Source organism: Canis aureus, chromosome 13, assembly GCF_053574225.1.
Source record: "Canis aureus isolate CA01 chromosome 13, VMU_Caureus_v.1.0, whole genome shotgun sequence".
NCBI classification, from domain to species: domain Eukaryota; kingdom Metazoa; phylum Chordata; class Mammalia; order Carnivora; family Canidae; genus Canis; species Canis aureus.
In genome coordinates, this window is record NC_135623.1 from 32,149,755 (window position 1) to 32,173,630 (window position 23,876).

The following is a 23,876-nucleotide window of genomic DNA, read 5'->3' on the forward strand; positions in this document are numbered from 1 at the left end:
AGAAAATATTTTAAATGGAATTTTATTTATTTATTTATTTTTATTTATGATAGTCACAGAGAGAGAGAGAGGCACAGAGACATAGGCAGAGGGAGAAGCAGGCTCCATCCAGGAGCCCGATGTGGGATTCGATCCCGGGTCTCCAGGATCGCGCCCTGGGCCAAAGGCAGGCGCCAAACCGCTGCGCCACCCAGGGATCCCTTAAATGGAATTTTAACAAAAATGCTACATATCTTATGAGATGCAACTAAAACTGTATTTAGAAAGATAGCTATGTCTTTAAAATTACCACTGGAAGAGAATGAGGCTGAAATATAACAAGCAAGTTGATCAACCTTAAAAAGTTTGAAAGAAAGCTTAAGTAAATTAAAATGAATGGAACTGTAGGAGGACAGAAATAAAAACTGAACTGTGGAAATTAGTGAAGTAGAAAAATAAATAAAATAGAGAAAGTAAATAAAAAGCAAAAATCGCTACTTTAAAGAATATCAATTTGTTATAATCCTGTCAAATTTTTGAAGAAAAAAGAAGTACCAGGAGTGAAAGAGTGATTGTAGTTAAAATTGATGTATGCATTAAATAATTAAATAACAACAGTCCTTGCTCAGATTCATTTCAAAATTATGGTACTTAAGAGAATGGGATATTAGTGCAGGTATTAAAAATAAGCCAATTTAACTTACAGAGAAAAAAGAAATAGTCCCACATATTTGTCATTGTGTGACTTACGACAGAGACTGCAAAGTGGTGCAGAAAAGATAGAATTTTCTATTGATTATGCTGATATAATAATATGCAGTTACTAAAGATAATAAAAATAATCTTTTCTACTAATATCAAAGTCCTCTGGGATATATTATTAGCTAAAAAATACAAGATGCAGAACAGTGGGTATAGTATGCTCCATTTATGTAAAAGTAGTTAAAGAAAAAAAAGTAGTTAAAGGAAATAATCTGTATTTAATTTGTTTCTATATGCATTAAAATTATATATGAAAAGATATATAAAAAACTAACATCATGGTTATTATTAGGATAGGAGGAAAAAGGGAGATAGTTCAAAAATCAAATACGTTAAAAGTTGAAAATTCACACTGGCTTAAGAGGTTATCGATGTGTGGAAAAAAGTGAAACTACTTAACTCTCAAAACTCAAGTCTAAAAAGATTACAAGCCTAAATGTGAAAAGTAAAATACTAACGGTTTTAGAAAATATTTTAATCACCTTGGTTTAAAGAAAAATCTCCTGAATAAAAATAAAAAGATTGATCACAAAATAAAATGTTGATAAATTCAGCAACATCAAAATTAATAAATTCTATTCATCCAAGATACCATGTTAAAGAATAAAAGCAAACTGTAGAGCAAGTGATAATATTTGTATTATATGTTAGGAGCAAAAAAATAGTATATCAAATATATAAATAACTCCTATCACTTTGTAATATAAAAAAGCAGCTAAATAAAAATTGAGGCAATACATACTAGGAAACCAAAAAAAAAAAAATAATAATAACCAATAAACATATGGAAAAGTATTCAACCTCACATGTAGTAAGATAATCAAATCTCATCAAAATAACAGGTACAATAAATTGGGAAAAAATAATGTTTGATAATAGCAAATGTTGATAAGAATATGAGAGGAAATGGAAATATTCCTGAGTAAAATGTATAATCCACTTTCTGAAGGGTTGGACATTTTCTATTAAATCTGAAAGTACACAATTTCTACAATCATCCATTTCCATCTTAAATGTGTAATTGAGAGAAAACATAAAAGTGTGCCCTAAAAGATAGCTTTATACCAACAGAGAAAGCTGTACTATGGCATTCAGAAAAATCTACATGTATTTAAATATCCAGTGCTCCAAAATATATTCTTAAGTGAAAGTTAATACTAATATTAACATATTAAATTTTAGTAAGAATGTATTGAATGATATTCTGAAAACTTGTAAAATTCTTTATATTTTTTATGTGTGCATATGAATGCCAATGGATGCACTGATATATCTCTTAATGTGTGCAACTCAAGTGCCTTTATGGTTATCATCAGGAGGAGATGGAGTGGACTCTGAAGGGCATAATAATCATAAGGTTTAGCTTTATTTATATTATTTATAAAATTTTTACAAATTTTAGGAAGAATGTTTTCTTAAATTATGCATTTAAAAAGTAATTATATATAAAAGTGAATGTAAAAGGAAACAATTCTGAAAAATGCTGCTTTTAACTGCCTAAATTTTGATACCATATTCAAGAGTTGATTGGGCCACTTAAACTTGTTATAATTCTCACTTAAAGACCGAAACTAAATCACAAAATTAGATTGTAACAAAAGAAGAGTCATATTTAAAAACTTATGAATTGCTCATTCCAGTAAATTGGACTATTTTAACCATTGAAGCTGAATTTTTCAGGAATAATGAAGAATATCTATTCAGACAGTATGAATTTTTTTTAAAAAAGATTTTATTTACTTATTTGAGAGAGAGAAACAGATAGAATGAGAGAGAAAAAGAGAGAGAGCATGAGTGCCCATGCAGGGGTGGGGGGGGTGGGGGGGGAAGGAGAGGGGGAAGCAGACTCCCTGCTGAGCTGGGAGCCTTGGTAATGCAGGGCTTGATCCTAGAACCTGGAGATCATGGCCTGAGCTCAAGGCAGGCGCTTTACTAACTGAGCCACCCAGGCACTCCCTAAAGTTTTTGATTAAAGGTTTTCAACTAGTTCTAAATTCTAATTGAAATGTTTAAGGGAAAATTCTCTTTTTTTTAAATTTAAATTTATTTTTTATTGGTGTTCAATTTGCCAACATATAGAATAACACCCAGTGCTCATCCCGTCAAGTGTCCCCGTCAGTGCCCGTCACCCAGTCACCCCCACCCCCCGCCCTCCTCCCCTTCCACCACCCCTAGTTCGTTTCTCAGAGTTAGGAGTCTTCATGTTCTGTCTCCCTTTCTGATATTTCCCACTCATTTTTTCTCCTTTCCCCTTTATTCCCTTTCACTATTTTTTATATTCTTTAAGGGAAAATTCTTGTTTAATGTTAATAAGGTATATGAGAAGTAGAACAAGAATAAAAAATTAGTGACAAAATGTAGAGATTGAAAGAAGCTTTGCGAATGTCAAATAAAAACACAGATCAATTGAAGTATTAGCTTCAAATGATTATTTGAACTGTATTACAAAGAAATCACTGTCTCTTTCAAAAGACTATCACCTGATTATAGTCTGCCTTAGGTTTAAAAATAGAGTTGCATTAAATGTCATTGTATCATAGCCTCTGTTGTTTTGTCCCATGAAAGACAGGAAAAAAAAATGCGTTACCATGAGATTATCTGTAATCAAAGAATAAAGAGAAAACAATAAACTGCTTCTATAACTATTCACTGAAATTTAAGGAAGGTGATCCCATTATTTCCATCAGTGTTTCTGACTTCTGGTTCTATTTTTGAGGAAACGTGGTGAGATTTCTTTTGATAGAACAGTTTATATTCTGTGTCTACCTGGAAACTGATGGGAGTTTTGTTGTTGGTGGTGATGGTTTGGCTCTTAGAAACACACAAAAACCCAAACCTCAAAAGTAGCACCAGGAGAGAGATTGAGAGAGAGACTTCTGGGAGGGAGGGAGAGAATTAACACATTCATTATCTAACAAGCAAAACACATTTTAAAAAATGTACTGTTTTCTCAGCTCTACTCCTTCTGCCTTTAAGTTCTCAATTTCTCTGTTTAATATGCTGCTTGCATTAAGTCCTCCTAAGTGAAAGCTTTGTGTTCCCACAGTAAGAACATTTATAATAACGTGTTTGAAGTTTATTTAATATTGGAGAGTGGAAACTAAAGTCTCTTTCTCTCTTCTATCCTTCTCTTCATTAAAAGGAAAAATTAAACATATTTCAGTCTTAACTGTTTAGAGGAAAAGACTGAAAAATGTACACATATACAAAAACATCAACTAAAATCAGGAGTATATAGACTTGCCTTAATTACATCTTGGGAAAAATCTATTAGAATTTATCTTCTTAAACCAAACTTAATAGAAATATAAATGTTTCTGAGGAAACAGACATGTTAAGAGTAGCACAACTATATCTTTTGAAGGTTAAAAATTGTATTTGATAAAGAAATTATATTTGTTTGGAAAAACATGTACCCCAAATGCAGAGTTAGGATAACCTATTCAGTGCAAAAAGCAAAGTTGGATATTAGGATACATTGAGGATTAAACACTATTTTAAAGTGAATTTTTAATCTAAAAATTTTGTCAATTTAAAAAAAAGAAAAAGAAACAAAATTACTTATTTCATGTTATGCAGATCACAGCAAATCTTTTTTTTTTTTAAGATTTTATTCATTTATTCATGAGACACACACAGAGAGAGGCAGAGACACAGGCAGAGGGAGAAGCAGGCTCCCTGCAGGAAGCCTGATGTGGGACTCGATCCCAGGACCTCAGGACCACGACCTGAGCCAAAGGCAGAGACGCTCAACCGCTGAGACATCCAGGCGTCCCAGACCACAGCAAATCTTAATTATATTTTGATTTCACCTTTCAAACAGTGGCTTTCCCTTTGGGAAAATATGTCCACACACTTATTCAATTGATTCAATATAACATATAACAATTAGCTTATTTTGTAAGACAAGGGTGATATAGTTCATAATACTGATGAAATTCACTGATGTTTATAGTAATCCTTCATTGAAACAAAGCTAAAATCTAATAAACTAAGGTAGTAGAAAGAGCATAATCCTTGAAGTCAGACAGATCTGAGTCAGATAGATTCAAGTTTATTCTCTACCATTTATTGGCTGTTTGATCCTAGAAAATTGATTCAATCTTTCTCAATTTCTTGTTGTCTGTAAAAAGGGAAATTGAAATGTACATTTTAGTTGCTCTGAGAATTGAATGAGATAACATGCAGTGATCAGACTGTGACTGGCCTATGGGAGGGTTTCTACTAATTCTCCTCGTTTTTTCCCCTTAATATTAAATATATATTTGTTATGTATTTAATGTCATACATTTTCACAGTTCAAAAATCAAAAGGACAGAAGGAAAAAGGCAAGGTGTTTCTTCTTGTCCTCTTCCTTGGTGGGAACTAATGTGATTAGTTTCTCATGTAAGCTCTAGAGACTATTCATGCACGTACAAGCAAGACACCAAATGCTTTTTTCTTTTCTTTTTGTACTCAAAATAGTGGTAAACTATATGCATAATACTGCACTTTATTTTTACCTTTATCGATCCATTGAAGATAGTTTCATGATGAAGAACTAAAAAATATCCACATTTTTGTTTATGATAGCAGAGAAAGGAACAGTGTTTCTTATGTGCAGATTATCTACAGAGCTCCTGCCTAGAGAGGCTGGATTTGGTGGTAGTGAAGATCAGATAGACAGGAGTTTGAATTTCAGCTCTGCCACTTAACAGGAGGAAGCCTCAGTGTGCTCATCTGTACTAAAAATGCACAATACCGGTACCAGGCTTGTGAACTGTCACCACGATTAAAAAAGACAATGCAAGTCAAAGTCTTAGCTCTCTGCCTGGCACACAGTAGGTGTTCCATAAATGGTGGCTGCTATAACAAGTATTGCTAATTTTTGCCTGTGCCGAAGTATGAAGATTGCTAAAGGTTGTGCCACACATATCCTACAGAAACTGGATCAGCTATTTCGAAGTAGCTGTACAAACTGCTCCCTCTGGCAGATTGGTAAATGGTGGCCATTCTACTACATCCTTAAGTATATTTTAATCAGTATTTTGGAACAGCTTTCCTGAATAATTCCAAAATTTTTCCTTTGAAGAATTCTAAACTTTTACTGAAGCATACATACATAAAAGCAAAAGAGGGACACCTGGGTGGCCCAGCAGTTTAGTGCCGCCTTCAGCCCAGGGCATGATCCTGGAGACTCGGGATGGAGTCCCACATCAGGCTCCCTCCATGGAGCCTGCTTCTCCCTCTGCCTGTGTCTCTGCCTCTCTCAGGAGTAAATAAATAAAATCTTAAAAAAAAAAAAAAGCAAAAAAAGAGCCTGTTCCTCTTATCCTTTTATTAAAGTGATTTTAAAATTACTAAGGTGTTCAAAAAGTAACTGAGCCCGTGGAAGGCATTCTGTAGGAGAGTCTAATTCAAGATGCATAAGCAATCTTGACCAATGCATAAGCACTTGGTCACCTAGAAATTGTCCTGCAAGGAAATTTTTAAGCTTTCTTTTGAATACTGACTTTGCTTAAATTGAAATAAGTTTAGCATAGACAGAGAATGATTTCATATCCTGATAGTTTATGAAAGGATATTTACATTTTAGTTTTACCTTTTAAGGGGATTTAACAACATTCTACTTATTATTCAGATAAAATTCCATGGTTTATAATGATCTTTATAAATTTATTAAAGATTACTTTGTATGATATCCAAATTAAGTATGACAGTAATTTTAAATAGTTTTCCTTTTGAAAATGGTATTTTTGATCATATATAGCAATAAAATCACCACATAGAATTGGAGGTTCAGTGATGTAAGCCTTTCCTTTCCAGATCAGATTAGTATTTTTTTTTTCATAAGGAGGAATGATTTTTGGAATAATCATGAATTATATTTTTACATTCCAATCTTACTGAAATGGTATTATTAAGGAACTCCAAAATATATGTTAATGCTACTTTATAGACAAAATGCACCTTTTTATAGCAGTTTGTATTTTAGGGTCTTAAAACAGACACAGAAAACATGTTAGAATATCACTTTGAAAATGGCTAATTCATTCATTCCCTGGAGACTGAGGCTACTCAGAGAACATAAGACACAGAAAAAGTTTCTGACCATATCCATATCCAAACCAGAAAAGCTCTCTAGAGAATTTCATTACTATGTTCTAACTACTTCACCTTAAAATGAACTACTTGTTACTAGGAGAATACCTGGTTCCAAAGGAAAAACAAACAAAACAAAACAAAACAAAACAAAACAAAACTGTATGTGAGTCCCTTAAAAAAATAAAGCCACCCTGAGTGTCTCAGTCAGTTGAATGGCCAACCCTTGGTTTTGACTGGGTCACCATCTCGGGGTCCTGAGATCGAGCCCAGTATAGGGCTAACCACTCATTGCAGAGTCTGTTTGATCCTCTCCCTCTGCTCCTCTCACCCCTGCTCCTGCACACTTTCTTAAGTAAGTAAGTAAGTAAATAAATAAATAAACAAATAAATAAAATCTTTTTAAAAATAAATAAAATGGAGAAAAGAAAAAAGGAGAAGGCTGTAAGCATCTTTTCATTGGAGCATAAGTTTGGAAGAGAAGAGCCAAAGACAGTTTCTTTAGAGGTAGAGTTAAGCCATCTTATTAGATTGTTTTGTGAATTGTTTAAAGAGTTTCATTTGAATGTCTCCACTTTCCTCTTTTTCCTCAAAATACTTGGGCTTGGCAATATAACAGATTGTTTACTACTCAGATTATGGACTTAGGCTCTCTGGGTGCAAAACCATGCTCTGCTGCTTCTTGTGTAACTTTGAGAGTTACTTAAAAATCCTTAAGCCTCTGTTTCCTCCTGTCCAATGATCATGATGGTAATAGTACTTATCTCCATAGCATCATGGTGATGACTAAATGAACTAAATTCATAAACACTATGGGGCGAAACAACATTTTACCTTTACTCTCTTAGGGCCTTTTGACTGGGCCTGAGAATTAAACTGATAGAGGATAGATTAACAGGAGAAAAGCACACACATATTTTATGTCACATAGGGGCCCTCATAAGGAAACAGAGACCCAAAGAAAGGCAAAATCTAAATACTTTTATATGGGATTGAACAAAGAGAGAGCAGTTGTGGAAATAACAAAAATATATAGGGGGAGGCCAAATGAAAATACAAATTATTTTAACAAAGCATGTTTGCACAGAATTCTCTTGGCTCTGACTTGCCATTCAAAAATGCTTATTTTCTCCTGGTACAGAAAGGACATCTTGAACATGGAAGTTTTTAATCCCCTGTTTTCAGGGAGAAACTGGATGATTAGAGTGTCCTTGTATCTGCTGAGTGATTAAGTGCCTTTAGCTCAAAATGATCCTCATGATAACGTGGCATAAGTTAGGGTGGCATTTCAGCACTTAAAGCAGCATCTAGAGTGTAATACATGCTCTATGAGCGTTATTTACTATTTACTGGGAATATGTTAAGAAAACTTTTGTTTTTGTTTTTCACTCCTGCTATAAAATTGCAAAAAAAAAAAAAAGAATTCACACTGGAAAACTCTTGCAAGGAAGGTCCTAATCACATTCTTCTGGGAGATTTCAATAATAATAACAAGAAGGACAAAAAATACAAGAACAACCAAAGATAATACAATTTATAACTGCTAGGCATTGGGCAAAATGCTATGCATACACTTTATTCTCCTTTAAACTTTGCATCTACCTTGACACATAGTTTTCCTCTTTTATGTAGTAAAAAAGGAAAACTTCATTGTGTTTACTAATGTCCAAGAGTCACGTGGTTAGGAAGCAATACAGCCAGTACTGGATTCCTAGATTACTGTTCTCAAAGTTCATACTTAACAACTAACACAGAGTTTCCCTAACAGCAACCATCATCACACTTTTTGCCATTTTGTTGTATAAGAAAAATAAAACAACACTATTTAAAATGAAGAAAATATAAATCCAGGGATTGGTTACTATGAAGGAAGGGCTGAGAAGGTAAAAAGGAGGCCAAGAGTTTTCGCAGAGATTAGCAACAGCAGTAAACCAATGTGGAGGGGAAAAGGAGAAGGCCATGTTACCAGATTCAAGGGCCAGTGTGTGTATGGTCTAAAGAAATCTACAATTAAGATAAGTCTAACCTGTGAGAGGCAGATGAGACACACAGCCAATGTCAAAGATGCTCTATGAGGTGGAGAAAATGGAAATAAATTCTCTGTCATATCCCTTCATTACTCCCTTCAATCTCCCACCAAGATCTCTCATTAATCAAAACTACCCAGAATACAAATGACATGGAAACCTAGGACCCAGAGATATAGAGGTTCAGCCCATGTGAACATGTGAATAGACGCCAACATACATTTTGGCTATCAGGCCTAGATCGACCTATTCTTTCAGGTGCAGCTCACTTAATATATTTTCTTTCATTTAACTACAATTCTAATTAAATAAAGATTTGTAGTAAGGAAGCATCCTATAATTACCCAAATAGGAACTAGAATCATAGGGACGCTAGGGTGGCTCAGTGGTTGAGTGTCTGCCTTCAGCTCAGGGCCATGATCCCGGGGTCCTGGGATCCAGTCTGCATTGGACTCCCTGCAGGGAGCCTGCTTCTCCATCTGTCTATGTCTCTCATGAATAAATAGATAAAATCTTTATAAAATGAATTAGAATCATAGTTATAAATAGAAAATAGTACTAAACTTTAAAAAACAACATAACAACCAATTTTAGCTTTGAAGTCAGAAAGACCCAGTTTAATAGTCTACTCTCTATCACTTACTAGTATTTCAATCCTGGACAATTAATTGAGCTGTTTCCATTCTTTTGTTATCTATTTAAAGGGAAACTAAAAGCTACCTAAGCCCTACAAGCACTGAAGATATTAACAGCATCAAAATGAAATTTGTTCCATTATATACAAAAAAGAGAGATTGATTTTCCCAATATGTATCATTATTTACAGCTGTGTCTAAGTAGCTCCAAATTATCCTGTGAATCATGGCTCAGAAATATTTATCAGGTAATTCTTCCTGTCTCTCCACATATAAATGTAAGTATGTTACCACTTACATATTTGTTGATTTATGATATACTAATGTTACAAAATGATATAGATTCAATGCCTCCTGATATTTAATAAGCATGTACAATGTTTATATGTGTTTATAGAATGTATTGTTTTGCATTATGCAGAAAAGAAACATTAAGAGTCTGTAAGTAACAGTGTTTATATTTATAGGCAAAATGTTTTTAGGGCATACTTAATCATTTTAGTGGTTTTCTAGAAATTAGATTCTAAACCTACTCAAAGGATTCAAGAGAATGAGATTAACGAGTTTAACCAGAAAACAATATTTAAAACAGAAAGCCAATGGCATACAAGAATAGTAATTAAAATTTTAATTTAATATATAACTTTAATCTTGACCTTTAATCTAATTACTAAAATCTTAGTTTATTAATATTTTAAAACTATAGAATACAGGGCCTTTCTTTTAATTGGTTGAGAGGTTGGTATCTCCAGGGAACAATATCATTTTATAAAATGATTTTATGTAAGTATCTGGAGTTGGGGGACCCAGCTGTCTTGGAGTCATTTAGATGAAACAATGACACCTCCATAGAAATAAAACCTTCCACTTCCATTTGGGTAGAGATGACATGGCACACTGTAGCAAGAGATGGAGAAGCACAGAGTAGGATTGCTGCCCACAAAGAAAAATAGACACATGCTTGCATAGAGAATTCAAATTTCAATTACCTCAAAAACTTAAATTTCGTTTGTACTTAATGTTTAATGATGTTTTAAGAAAAAACCTTTCAGCAAAATAATTTTATTTAGGTTCCTTATTACAATATTCCAAGATAGCACTTTTCCATGATTTCCTTTGAATTATGTTCACAAATAAACAAGCCCAGAAACTTCTGTAGCTTCAATTTGAAAGAAATTTATTATTTTTAATTTTTGAGGGAACCTCCATACTGTTTTCCACAGTGGCTGCACCAGTTTGCATTCCTACCAACAGTATAAGAGGATTCCTCTATCCCTGCATTCTCATCAACACTATTTCCTGTGTTGTTAATTTTAGCCATTTTGACAAGTGTCAAATGAGGTGATATCTCATTGTAATTTTGATTGGCATCTCCCTGAAGATGGGTGATGTTGAACATGTTTTCATATGTCTGTTAGCTATCTTTATGTCTTGAGAAATGTCTATTCATGTCTTCTGTCCATTTTTTAACTGGATAATTTGTATTTGGGTGTTGAGTTTTATAAGTTCTTTATATATTTTGTATACTAATCCTGTATCTGATATATCATTTGCCAATACCTTCTCCCGTTCCATAGGTTGCTTTTTAGTTTTGTTGATTGTTTCCTTTGCTGTGCAGAATCTTTTTATTTTGATAAATCCGAATGTTTTTGTTTTTGTTTTCCTTGCTCAGGAGACATATCTAGTAAGAAACATGATGTCAAAGAGGTTACTGCCTGTGTTGATTTTGATGGTTCCCTGTCTCACAGTGAAGTCTTTCATCCATTTTCAATTTATTTTTGTGTATGACGTAAGAAAGTGGTCCAGTTTCATTCTTTTCATGTTTGCTGTCTAGTTTTTCCAACATCATTTGTTTAAAAGACTGTCTTCAAAGTAGACAAATCTATAATTATAATTGGAAACTTTAACATGCCTCTCTGAGAAATTACTAGAAGTAGACATCATCATCATCATCATAAGAAGGATGTAAATAATAAGCCTATATATTAAGAAGATAATAAAGCTATAAACACTACAACATTATCAAGTTGACATTGATATTTACAGAACATTATACCTAAGAAAAGCAGAATACACATTCAATCCACATACCCTAAAATGGACTAAATGCCAGATAGACTACACTGTGTGTCATAAAAAATAAAACCACAAAGTTAAAATAGTTGAAATTATACAAATCATTTTCTCTGATCACCACTGAATTAAACAATAAATCAATAACAGGAAAACATCTTAAAATGTCCAAATATTTGGAAACTAAACAATGCATTCTAAATAACCTATATATCCAGGAGAAAATCAAAGTTAATTTTAAAAATATTTTGAGTTGGGCAGCCCTGGTGGCTCAGCGGTTTAGCGCCGCCTTCAGCCAAGGGCCTGACCCTGGAGACCCAGGATCAAGTCCCGCATCGGGCTCCCTGCATGGAGCCTGATTCTCCCTCTGCCTGTGTCTCTGCCTCTCTCTCTCTCTCTCTGTGTCTCTCATAAATAAATAAAATCTTTAAAAAAATTTTTTTGAATTAAGTAAAAATAAAAACACCATGTGAAATTATACAGTGCACAAATACAGGAACAATTAGAAGGAAATCAATGAAACTGAAAATGGAATGGCAATAGTGAAAAGAAGTCAATAATATCAAAAGCTTGTACATTAAAAATATCAACAATAAACATGAAATGGATATAGACATAAACAAAAAATCTAAAAATTATAGAAGAAACAGAGGAGAATATTTGTGTGATCCTGAAATAGGCAAACATTTCTTAGATAGGAGGTAAGCCAAAAAAACGTTATAAAATCATTTGGCAGCAATTTTTTTGTAAAGTTAAACTTGACCTATGATCAGCAGTTCCATTCCTAGATATTTATCCACAATAAATGAAAACATGACTACAAATAGCCTGTACAAGAATATGTGTAGCAGCTCTTTCATAATTTCCCCAATCTGGAAACAATCAAAAGGTCCATCAACTGGCCAAGGAATAATGCATTGTGTATAGCCATATAAGGATGTTCTACTCAGGATACATAGTAATGGATTACTAAAACATGCAGTGAATTAAAAAAGCTTTACTCAAAGTGAAAGAAACTAGACATAGAGACCATGTACTCTATGATTCCACTTATAAAAAAAAGTCCAGAATAGGCACATCTATACAGACAAAAAATAGTGTTTTTGTGTTTGTCAGGGCCTTTGGTAGGAAGAAAAAAATTTACAAAGGGGCATGAGGGAACTTTTTGGGGTAAAAGGATTATTCTGCGTTGTGATTGTATGATGATTTCATAACTTCATACATTTGTCAAAATGCATAGATCTGTGTATGTAAAAAGGTGAATTTATTGTATGTAAATGAACTCATAATAAAAATTACTATTAAAAATAGTAAATGTAGAATACTATATAGTAGGTTTTGTATCTAAATATTTGTATCCTTTCAATACAAGCTTGAAAATATGGAGGGGAGAAAATTATCAAAAATAGATAAAGAACATTCTCAAACTAGTGGAAAAAATCTCGACTAAAAGAAAACTGCACATGCACATGTGCATACACACACACAAGCATGCACACAAGCATAGTTATAAACACAAGATCCACACCATAGTCATGAAAACTCAGATCAAGAAGTATAAGGATGAAAATCATAATATCCTTCTTTTGGGGAGAAAAACAGATCATAAACAGAATGTCAGAAATCAGAAAGACATCAGTCATCAGCAAAGGTGGAAGCTAGTAGACAATAGACTATGTTTTCAGAATTCTGAATGAAAATTGTTTCAATACAGATTTAGCCTTCACCAAATACAAGAGTGAAATAAGCATTTTAAGCATACATGTTATCAATCATTTACTGTGTATGATTCCATTCTTGAGCCTCTTGTAAGATATGCTCTACCATTATATGGGAGTACATGAAGAAAGTAGACGTAAGCTCCAGCAATCAGGAGAACTAGCACCTGAATGGTGAAGGAAATTTCATTTTAGTAGTCTGCTATATTTTTCATTACATCAGCAAAATAAACTATTAAATTTTAAAATATCAAACAACACTCTGTACTTTATACCTTCTAGGAACCTTCTATTCTATAAATAGAAGACAATCTGTTTTTAAAGTAAGATTTAGGTGATCCCTGGTTGGCTCAGTAGTTTAGTGCCTGTCTTCGGCCCAGGGCATATTCCTGGAGATCCGGAATCGAGTCCCGATCAGGCTCCCTGCATGGAGCCTGCTTCTCCCTCTGTCTGTGTCTCTGCCTCTCTCTCTGTGTCTCTCATGACTAAATAAGTAAAATATTAAAAAAATAAAGTAAGCTTTATATTTATCAATAGTATGCATATTATTTGACATATATAATAAGTTTTCAATTTCAGTTCTTAGTGTTCTCTTTGAAACAATTTAATAATGCATAATTATTTTCTGCTTCTACTTAGAAGTCTACAAGTTCATCTAAATATTTTCTTTTACTTTAAAATGATTACAAAGTCAAGAAACAGAATATTTAAGTACTGAGCAATACTTTCTTTGCTTTTTTGAAGATGAGTTGCTTTGGACAATATTAAAAACAATCCAATTCATCAATGGCTTGTCAGTTTTTAATATGTGATGACAGCCTGTCAATTGACAAGACTGTAGGAAAGCATTTTCATTACTAAGTTGACATTATAACTTGATGAATCCCGTGTTTCAATGACAGTCATTCTTTGCCTTTCAACCAGCATGCTCTATTTAGAATTCAGAGCAAGACATACTATGATAAAGGTCATTGGTTTAAAAACTATGCCCTTTCTGGTCTATTCACATTTAAATGGAAAACACAAAGCACAACTTCTCACATTCAGAATTTATATTTTCAGAAAATTTTGATTGGCCGACTTACATAATTGCAAATATTTTTAAACTATGCAAAATCAATATCCTACTATCTAAGCTACATGTTGCAGGAATATTTCCTTTGAGATGCATCACCACATGATTAGCAAATGAAATTTGAAAATTAATAAAGGCAATTTACTATATTGAGAAAGATCACTTTTGCTCAAAGCTCTAGATTTATCCTAACAAATAAAATGGATGTGATTCCAAATCATCTTAACATTACTTTTACATGTAAAATTATGCCATTACCTTGGGTAGAATGTAAAATACACATAACTGATTTTAAGTTAGACTATATTCCTTTGAGACCCCAAATTATGCAGAATATCATCTCTATTATCAATATTCAGTCCTCCTACCTAGAATTTGATTGACTAGTTTGTGCCTGAAATTGCTTTGATGGAAGGTCCCAGTAATCCCATTTTTATTAACATTATGTGAGGTTGTTTGTCAGAGAATGGAGAGCAAATCCAAAAAATCAAGAGACATTTCCTGAAGTGGCCATGGGGCTTCACAATGAAAAATTTTGACCTTATAAAGCTGTGAAGATGAGTGCAATTATATCCTAAAGGGAATGAGATGTGAAAGTAATGCCTGATAAGATACTTGGGGAATGAGAATCCCGTATTGGTTCCATGTTTTATTTAAGCATCGCCTAAAAGCAAAATCCTCAAGAAGCAGCCAATACTCAACTGCAGAAATAGATTAGAGACCTATGCTCACACATACTTATGCACTGGAGTCATGAGGCAAGTTGTTTATGTGGCTAATTTCTTGTTTAAGGGCACAAACTTTGGACAGAGAAAGACCTGAGTTTGAAAATCTGCCACTAATTGGCTGCATAAACTTGTTCAAATAATTTTTCTGGTCTAAACTGCTATTTCTTGATCTATTTGTAACTCTTTCTGTAGTAGTTTATCTCTGGGTAATTGCCCATGCTCACACACTACAGAACATCTATCTCTTTTACAAAGTCTTCCCCAGTTTTTTTGTGGAGGCCTTGGGAATGTCTCAAATGTGCATATGAAGAGAATTCTTGTGTTCCTTGCTCCCCAGTATTCTTGAGTTAATATCATTGCTAGTGGAACTTTGGCAAGGTTCCTACTGGTGTTCTCATCAGGATGCTTGTGTTTGTCCTCTCCTACTGCTCCTCATTTAGTCTCTTCCCCCTTACAGGCCTCCAACCCTATGAAAAATCAGTTCAGGTGGGTCAATGTTCAGTGACATCAAATGTTCATCAGGTCTTCAATAAGACCCAGACCCTTCATCCCAATTGAGGCTCACTTAAGACTCATATTGGGTACAAAACTGGAATAAGAATCTACACATCAAGGCTTGTGTAAAGTTAATTTATGGATAGTAATGATGTTTATTCTGTGATCCAAACACTGTAACAAGTTATAGCATGTGTTAACCCATTTGAAATCTATATACTGCAGACTATGCAGTTACTATTTTGACAATTTCATAGATGAAGCTACTGAATTTTTTTATTTTATTGTATTAAATTCAATTAATTAACATATAGTGTATCATTAGGTTCAGATTTAGAGTTCAGTTACTCATCAATTGCATATAACACCCAGTGTACATTACATCACATGCCCTCCATAATGCCCATCACATAGTTACCCATCCCCCACCTCCCCTCCAGCAATTCTCAGTTTTCTTCCTTTGATTAAGAGTCTCTTACGGTTTTTCTCCCTCTCTGATTTCGTTTTATTTTCTTTTTCCCTCCTTTCCCCTATGATCCTCTATTTTGTTTCGTAAATTCTGCATACGAGTAAAACCAAATGATAATTGCCTTTCTCTAATTGACTTATTTCACTTAGCATAAGATTCTCCAGTTCCATCCACATCACTGCAAATGGTTAAGATTTCATCTTTTTTTATGGCTGAGTAATATTTCCTTGTATATATACATACCACACCTTCTTTATCAATTCATCTTTTGATGGACATCTGAACCCTTTCCATAGTTTGGATATTGTGGACATTGATACTATAGACATTGATATGCAAGTGCCCCTTTGGATCACAATGTTTGTATCCTTTGGGTAAATATGTGGTAGTACAATTGCTGAGTCATAGGGTAGCTCTATTTTAACTTTTTGAAGAACCTCCATACTGTTTCCCAGAGTGGCTGAACTAGCTTTCATTCCCACCAGCAGTGTAAGAGGGTTCCCTTTTCTCCACATCCTTGCCAATATTTGTTGTTTCCTGACTTGTTAATTTTAGCCATTCTGACTGGTGTGAGGCGGTATCTAATTGGGGTTTTGATTTGTTTTTCCCTGATGCTGAATAATGTTGAGCATTTTTTTTTTTTTTATGTGTCTGTTGGCCATTTGAATGTCTTCTTTGGAGAAATCTCTGTTCATGTCTTCTGTCCATTTCTTAACTGGGTTATTTGTTATCTGGATCTTGAGTTTGACAAGTTCTTTTAAGATCTTGGATACTAGCCCTTTATCTGATAAGACCTTTGCAAATATCATCTCCCATTTTGTAGGTTGCCTATTGCATATGTCTACTGTTTGTTTTGCTATGAAGCTACTGAAATTTAAAGAAATTTGTCCAAATGGACACAGCCAGTAAATAACTGACCTGAATCTTGAGACTCGTCTGCTGCCATCTATAGCTGAATCAATATAGAGACCATGTTCTCATTCTCTCCCTCTCTTGCTCTTTCTTTGTAGTTATCTATCTCAATGATCTGATTCAATATGTCTAACAAAACAAATGATATGCAAATTTATGGTAGTGGCATTTAAAAAAAATTACTAAGTAGCTAATAATCCCCAAAATCAAATATAACATTTGGGAATCACAAATTTATGCCAAGATTATTTTTAAAAATAAATATAAGAAAAATTATATTTATAACTATGTTCTGGAAGAGTATTTGAAAAAGGTGTAAATGTCTATCAATGGGAGAATATTTAAATATGTTGTGGTGGATCCAAATAATCATAAAAATAATAATCGTTAATATATCAGAGGAGAGGTTCTCAACATGTGGTATGCAGACCTTTAGGGTCTCCGAGATCCTTTCAAGGGTTTTCCTTGTTAAAGTAATTTTCTTAACAATAACATTCTTTGTTATTTTCATCATGTCGACATTTGCACCGAGGGAGCTAAAGCCATGGTGAATGTGTTAGCTACTGTGTGACAAAGCATTACAGAGCTTAGTGGCTTAAGAACAATTTTAAAATTAAGTTGGTCAGGAATTCAGTAGTTTGGCTGGGTGGTTATGGCTAGTTTCTTATGAAACTAGATCAGATGCTGGGTGGGGCTAAGTACTATGAAGTCTTGGTTAATACTGGATCGAGGATCCTCTTTAAACAAATGTGTCATTCACATGGCTAGCAAATGTTGGACTATTGGTGGGACACTTCAGTTCCTTCCCACTTGAGCCTCTCCATAGGGCTATTTGTCCTCACAACATGTACCTAGTTCCCTCTAGATATACACACCATCACTTTCATAACATCTTATTAGTCACATACATCAGCCCTATTCAACATGGAGAAGGATGACTCAAGGACTTAAATAGCAGAAAATAAGAAGCATGGAGGGTCATTTTGGAGGCTGGCTATCACAGAGATATGATAATATGCAGGCCCCTTAGTCTAAATCCTAGCAGCGATATCAAATAGTACTAGGGGCTATCCATGTTCTTCAACACCTAAGTATATGTTCTTTTTTATTATTTTTATATTTTATATGCTTTTTATATGTATTTTAAACTTGGCTGCTTTGACTATTAAATGGAACAATGCATATATTCTTTTGTGTCTTCTTTCTGTCATTTACCATTATAGTCATAATATGCATATACCTATTTTTCCTATCTTAAAAGTCAGAAAAGGTGGTTCAAGTCATACTTAGTCACATATTTTGACCATTCATCTGTCTTCTTCTACTTGTATGGGCACATGTTATTCAATTGGGTGTGCCTGTTTAATCCAGTATAGTGTCCTATCTCAAAATCCTTTAAACATTATCACATTTGCAAGGTCCCTTTGGCTGTGAAAAGTAACATATTCACCACATTCCAGGAATAGGGACAAGGGCATCTTAGGAGGCCATTATTCTATTTACTAAATAGGCCCAGACAGGCCTTTAGAAGCCTATGAAAATTTCAAAGAATAAAAAATTAAAACAACACAAGAAGTCATGCAGTTATCTAATTCATCTTGAGACCAACATAAATTCAGTACTAAAATCAGAGAATAGGACACACACAAAAGTGTTAAGTACCTCTCTTCTTTGCAACTACCCTTACTATAATATTAGCAAATCAAATAAGCCATAAACTAAGGGAATAATATACTTTAATCATATTGAATTTACCCCAGAAATGTGAAGATATTTCAATATTACAAAATCTATAAATAATTTTATCATTTCATCTATTCTATCACTATAGGAGAAATATATTCACATTTGTGTGTGTGTATGTATATATGTATATACATATTTTCATCTGAATAAATACAGGGTAGGAATTTAATGAAAGTCAGTTTGAATCATGATTAAATAAGAATCGTGGACATACTGGAAATAGAAATGTGCTTTATCTGTTGTAAATGTGCACATACTTACCAATACTGCACTGTACTCTCAAAAATTTGTTAAGAAGGTAGATTTTGTGGGACATATGGGTGGTGCAGTTGGTTGTGTTCAACTCTTGGTTTTGGCTCAGGTTGTGATCTCAGGGTCTTGAGATCAAGCCCTGAGTTGGGCTCCAGGCTCAGCAGGGAGTCTGTTTGAGATTCTCTCTCCCTCTCCTTCTGTCCCTCCCATTTGTGCTCTTTCTTTCTCTCTCTGTCTAAAATAAATATATAAAAAAGAAAGATTTTGTGTTACATTTTTTTAAAAAAAATCCCAGTTAACATATAGTATTATATTAATTTCAGTGCTTGTCATGATAAATGTACTCTTAATCCCTTCACCTATTTATCTATTTATTTTATTACTCATCCCCTAATGTACCTCCCTTTTGTTAACCACTACTGTGTTCTCTGTAGGTAGAGTATGTTTTTTGGTTTGTCTCCTTTTTTATTGTTCATTTGTGTTGTTTTTTGAATACCACATATAAATGAAAAATATGGTATTTGCCAAATATGAAATTTTATTTTACTTTATCATTAAATGCTACATCCATCCATGTTGTTGCAAATAGCAAGATTTAATTATTTTTTTATGGCTGAGTAATATCATATTGTATATACATACTACTCTTCTTTAGTCATTCATCAATGCATACATGAGCAGTTTCCATAATTTGGCTATTGTAAATAATTCTGCTATAAACATAGGGCTTCATATATCTTTTCGAGTTAGTGTTTTCATATTGTTTGGGTAAATACCCAGTAGTAGAATAACTGGGTTATATGATAATTTTATTTTTAATTTTGTAAGGACCCTCCATTCCACAGTGGATGCCCCAGTTTGCATTCCCACCAACAGTGCACAAGAGTTCCTTTTTCCCCACTTCCTCAACAATACCTGTTATTTTTTGTGTTTTTGATTTTACCATTCTGACAAGTGTGGTGATATTTCATTGTATTTATAATTTGCATTTCCTAGATGATGGGTGATGTTGAGCCTCTTTTCATGTGTCTGTTGGCCATCTGAAATGTCTGTGCATGTCTTCTGCCCATTGTTAATTGGATTATTTCTTTTTGTGGTATTGAACTGTGTAAGTTCTTTATATATTTGGATACTTAGTCAGACATGTAATTTGCAAATATCTTCCCCCCTTCAATACATTGTCTGTTAGTTTTGTTGATTATTTACTTTGTTATACAGAAACTTTTTATTTTGGTGTAGCCCTAAAGTTTATTTCTGCTCTTATTTCCCTTGCCTCAAGCAGACATATGCAGAAGATGCAGAAAAATTCTGCTATGATTGATGTCAGAGAAATTACTGCCTGTGTTCTCTTCTAGGATATTTATGTTTTCAGGTCTCATATTTAGGTCTTTAATCCATTTTGAGTTAATTTTTGTGTATGGTATAACAAAGTGGACCAGTCTCATTCTTTTGTATGCAACTGTCCAGTTTTCCCAACATTATTTGTTGAAGAGATTTCTTCCTTACTAATTTGGATGCTCCTTTTTTTTTTTTTTTCTCCTTGTTTGATTGCTGTGGCTGGGACTTCCAGTACTATGTTGAATAAAAGTAGTGAGAGTGGACATCCTTGTCTTGTTCCTGACCTTAGGGGAAAAGCTCTCCGTTTTTCACCATAGAGTATGATGTCAGTTGTGGGTTTTTCATATATGGCCTTCTTTATGATATGATCTGTTGTTCCAGCTAAGCCAATCCTGTTAAGAATTTTTATCATGAATGGATATTGTACTTTGTCAAATGTTTTTCTGCATCTATTGAAATGATCATATGGTTTTTATCCTTTCTCTTCTTGAGGTAATGTAGCATGTGGATTGACTTGAAAATATTGAACCATCTATGCATATCACAGGAATAAATCTCAACTGATCATGGTAAATCAGTTTTTACTATATTGTTAGATTTCATTTGCTAATAATTTGTTGAGGATTTCTGCGTTTATGTTCTGCAGAGGTATGGTTCTTTTTTTGGTGTTGTCTTTATTTGGTTTTGATATCAAGGGGAAGCTGGCCTCATGGAATGAATTTGGAAGCCTTCTTTCCTCTTTTATTTTTTGGAATAGTTTAAGAGAACGAGTATTAACTCTTCCTTAAATATCGGGTAGAATTCACTTGTGAGGCCATCTGGTCCTGAGCTTGTGGTTGTTGGGCGTTTTTTGATTATTGATTTGATTTCTTTGCTGGTAATAAGTCTGCTTAACTTTTTCATTTCTTCCTGATTCAGTTTTGGGAGGTACAAGTTCTAGAAATGTATCCATTCCTTCTAGGTTATCCAATTTGTTGGCATATAGTTTTTCATAATATTCTCTTACAGTTGTTTGCATTTCTCTGGTGTTGGTTGTTTTCCTCTTTCATTTCTGATTTTGTTTGAGGCCTCTCTTATTTTCTTTTGTATGAGTCTGGATAAAGGCTATTCAATTTTGATGATATTTTCAAAGAATCAGCTCATTTCATTGATCTGTTCTATTGTTTTTTTGTTGTTGTTTGTTTCTATTTTGTTTATGTCTGCTCTAGTCTTTATTATTTCCTTCCTTCTACTGGTTTGGGGTTTCATTTATTTTTCTTTGTCCAGTTCCTTTGTGTGTAGGGTTAGGTGTTTGAGATTTTTCTTATTTCTTGAGGTAGGGCTCCATTGCTATAAACTTCCCTCTTATAATCACTTTTGCTGCATCCATTGGACTATTATATTTTCATTTTCATTTGTCTCCATGTATTCTTCTATCTCCCTTTTTATTTTTTGATTGACATATTTATTGGTTAGTAGCATTTTATTTAGCCTCTTTTTATTTGTGCTCTCTTAAGATTTTTTTTCTTGTGGTTGACTACTAGTTTCATAGCATTGTGATCAGGAAATATGCATGGTATGACTTAAATCTTTTTGGATTTGTTGAGACTCTTTTTGTGGCCTAATATGTAATCTGTTCTGGAGAATGTTCCATGTGCATTTGAAAAGAAAGTGTGTTATGTTGTTTTGGGATGGAATGTACTTCATAATTTTGTTTTTTCCATCTGGTCCAATATATCACTCAAAGCCACGGTTTCCTTGCTGATTTTCTGTTTGGGTGATATTATCCATTGCTGTAAATGGGGTTTTATAGTTCCCTACTCTTATTGTAACACTATTGGTCACTTCTTTTATGTTTGTTATTAGCTGCTTTTTTGTATTTGGGTGCTTTCATGTTGGGTACATAAATATTTATAATATATTTTATTGGACTGTACCCTTTATTATCATATGGTGCTCTTTGTTTCTTATTAAAAATCTTTGTTTTAAAGTCTACTTTTGTCTAATAGAAGTATTGCTATCCTGGCTTCTTTTTCACCATCATTTGCATAACAAATGCTTTTCCTTCCCTTCACACTCAATCTGCATGTGTCTTTAGGTCTGAAATGATTCTCTTGCAGGCAGCAGCATGTAGATGGGTCCTGTTTTTTTGTTTTTTTGTTTTTATCCTTTTTCTCTCCCTATCGTCTTTTGCTTGAAGTGTTTATTCTATTTACATTGAAAGTAATTACTGATAAGTGTGTACTCATAGCTATTTTGTTACTTGCCTTTATGGTTTTTGTAAGTCTTCTCTGTTCCTTTCTTCTCTTGCTCTTTCTTTCTCATAGTTTCCTGGCATTTTTAGTGATAAACTTGGATTCCTTTCTCTTTATTTTTTGCATATTTATTGGTGGTTTTGATTTGGGGTTACCATTAGGTTCATATATAGTATCTTATGCATATGACAGTCTATATTAAGTTGATGGTCATTGAAGTTTGAACCCATTCTTTACTCTTCTCCCTGCACATTTTAGATATATGGTTTCATACTTTACATCCTTTTATTTGGTGAATTCCTTTACTGGTTTTTACAGATATACTTATTTTTACTATTTTTGTGCTTCCTATTTTCCTTACTACTACTTATGATCTTTTCTTTCCACTCAGAGTCTCCTTCCTTTAATATTTCTTGTAGGGTAGTTTAGTTCATGAAATCCTTAACTTTTGTTTATCTGAGAAACTCTTGATCTCTCCTCTATTCTGAATGATAGCTTTGTTGAATAGAGTGTTCTTGGCTGCAGGTGGTGTTTTTTTTTTTTTTTTTTTTTTAATATATTATTGCACTCCCTCTGCCCTGCAAAGATTCTGCAGAGAAATCCACTGATAGCCTTACAGGGTGTCCCTGTATGTAACTGTTTTATTTTCTCTTACTTCTATTAAAATTCTCTCTTTATCACGACTTTTTGCCATTTTAAATACTATGTGTCTTGGTATGGACCTCCTTGGGTTGGTTTTGTTGGGCACTCTCTTTGCCTCCTGGATCTGAGTTTCTGTTTTCTTATCAAAGTTTGAGTAATTAAGCCCCTTGGGTTTCCATGAGGATTCCTCATGCCAAGGTTGCTTGGTGTGAGGGTCTGGTCCTCTCTCCTCTCCAAGCCTGCCCATGGTGTCCTTCCCACTTGAGAACTGTCCCCTTTAGCTGCCCACTGCATCTCCATCCTTCTTACCCTCTTCAATGTGGCCTCTTCTCTACATTTAGCTGTGGAGAGTCTGTTCTGCTAGTCTTCAGGTCATTTTCTGGGTTATTTATACTGATGTGGGTTTTATCTGGTTTTATCCATGGGACGAAGTGAGCTTAGGATCTTCCTACTCCATAATCTTCTCTGAAGTCTTCTCGTGCTATATGTTTTAACCACAATAATATATATTATATATATATATTATATATACATACACACATCATTTGTATATCTAACTTGTTGGCATATAGTTTTTATATACACACATACATACATATATAAAATAATGTATGTGTATATATATACATGTCTATAACTATTTGGAAAAATTACACTTAATAGGGAAACAGTACAGAAACACCATTAAATGAGAAATAAGACAAGTATAA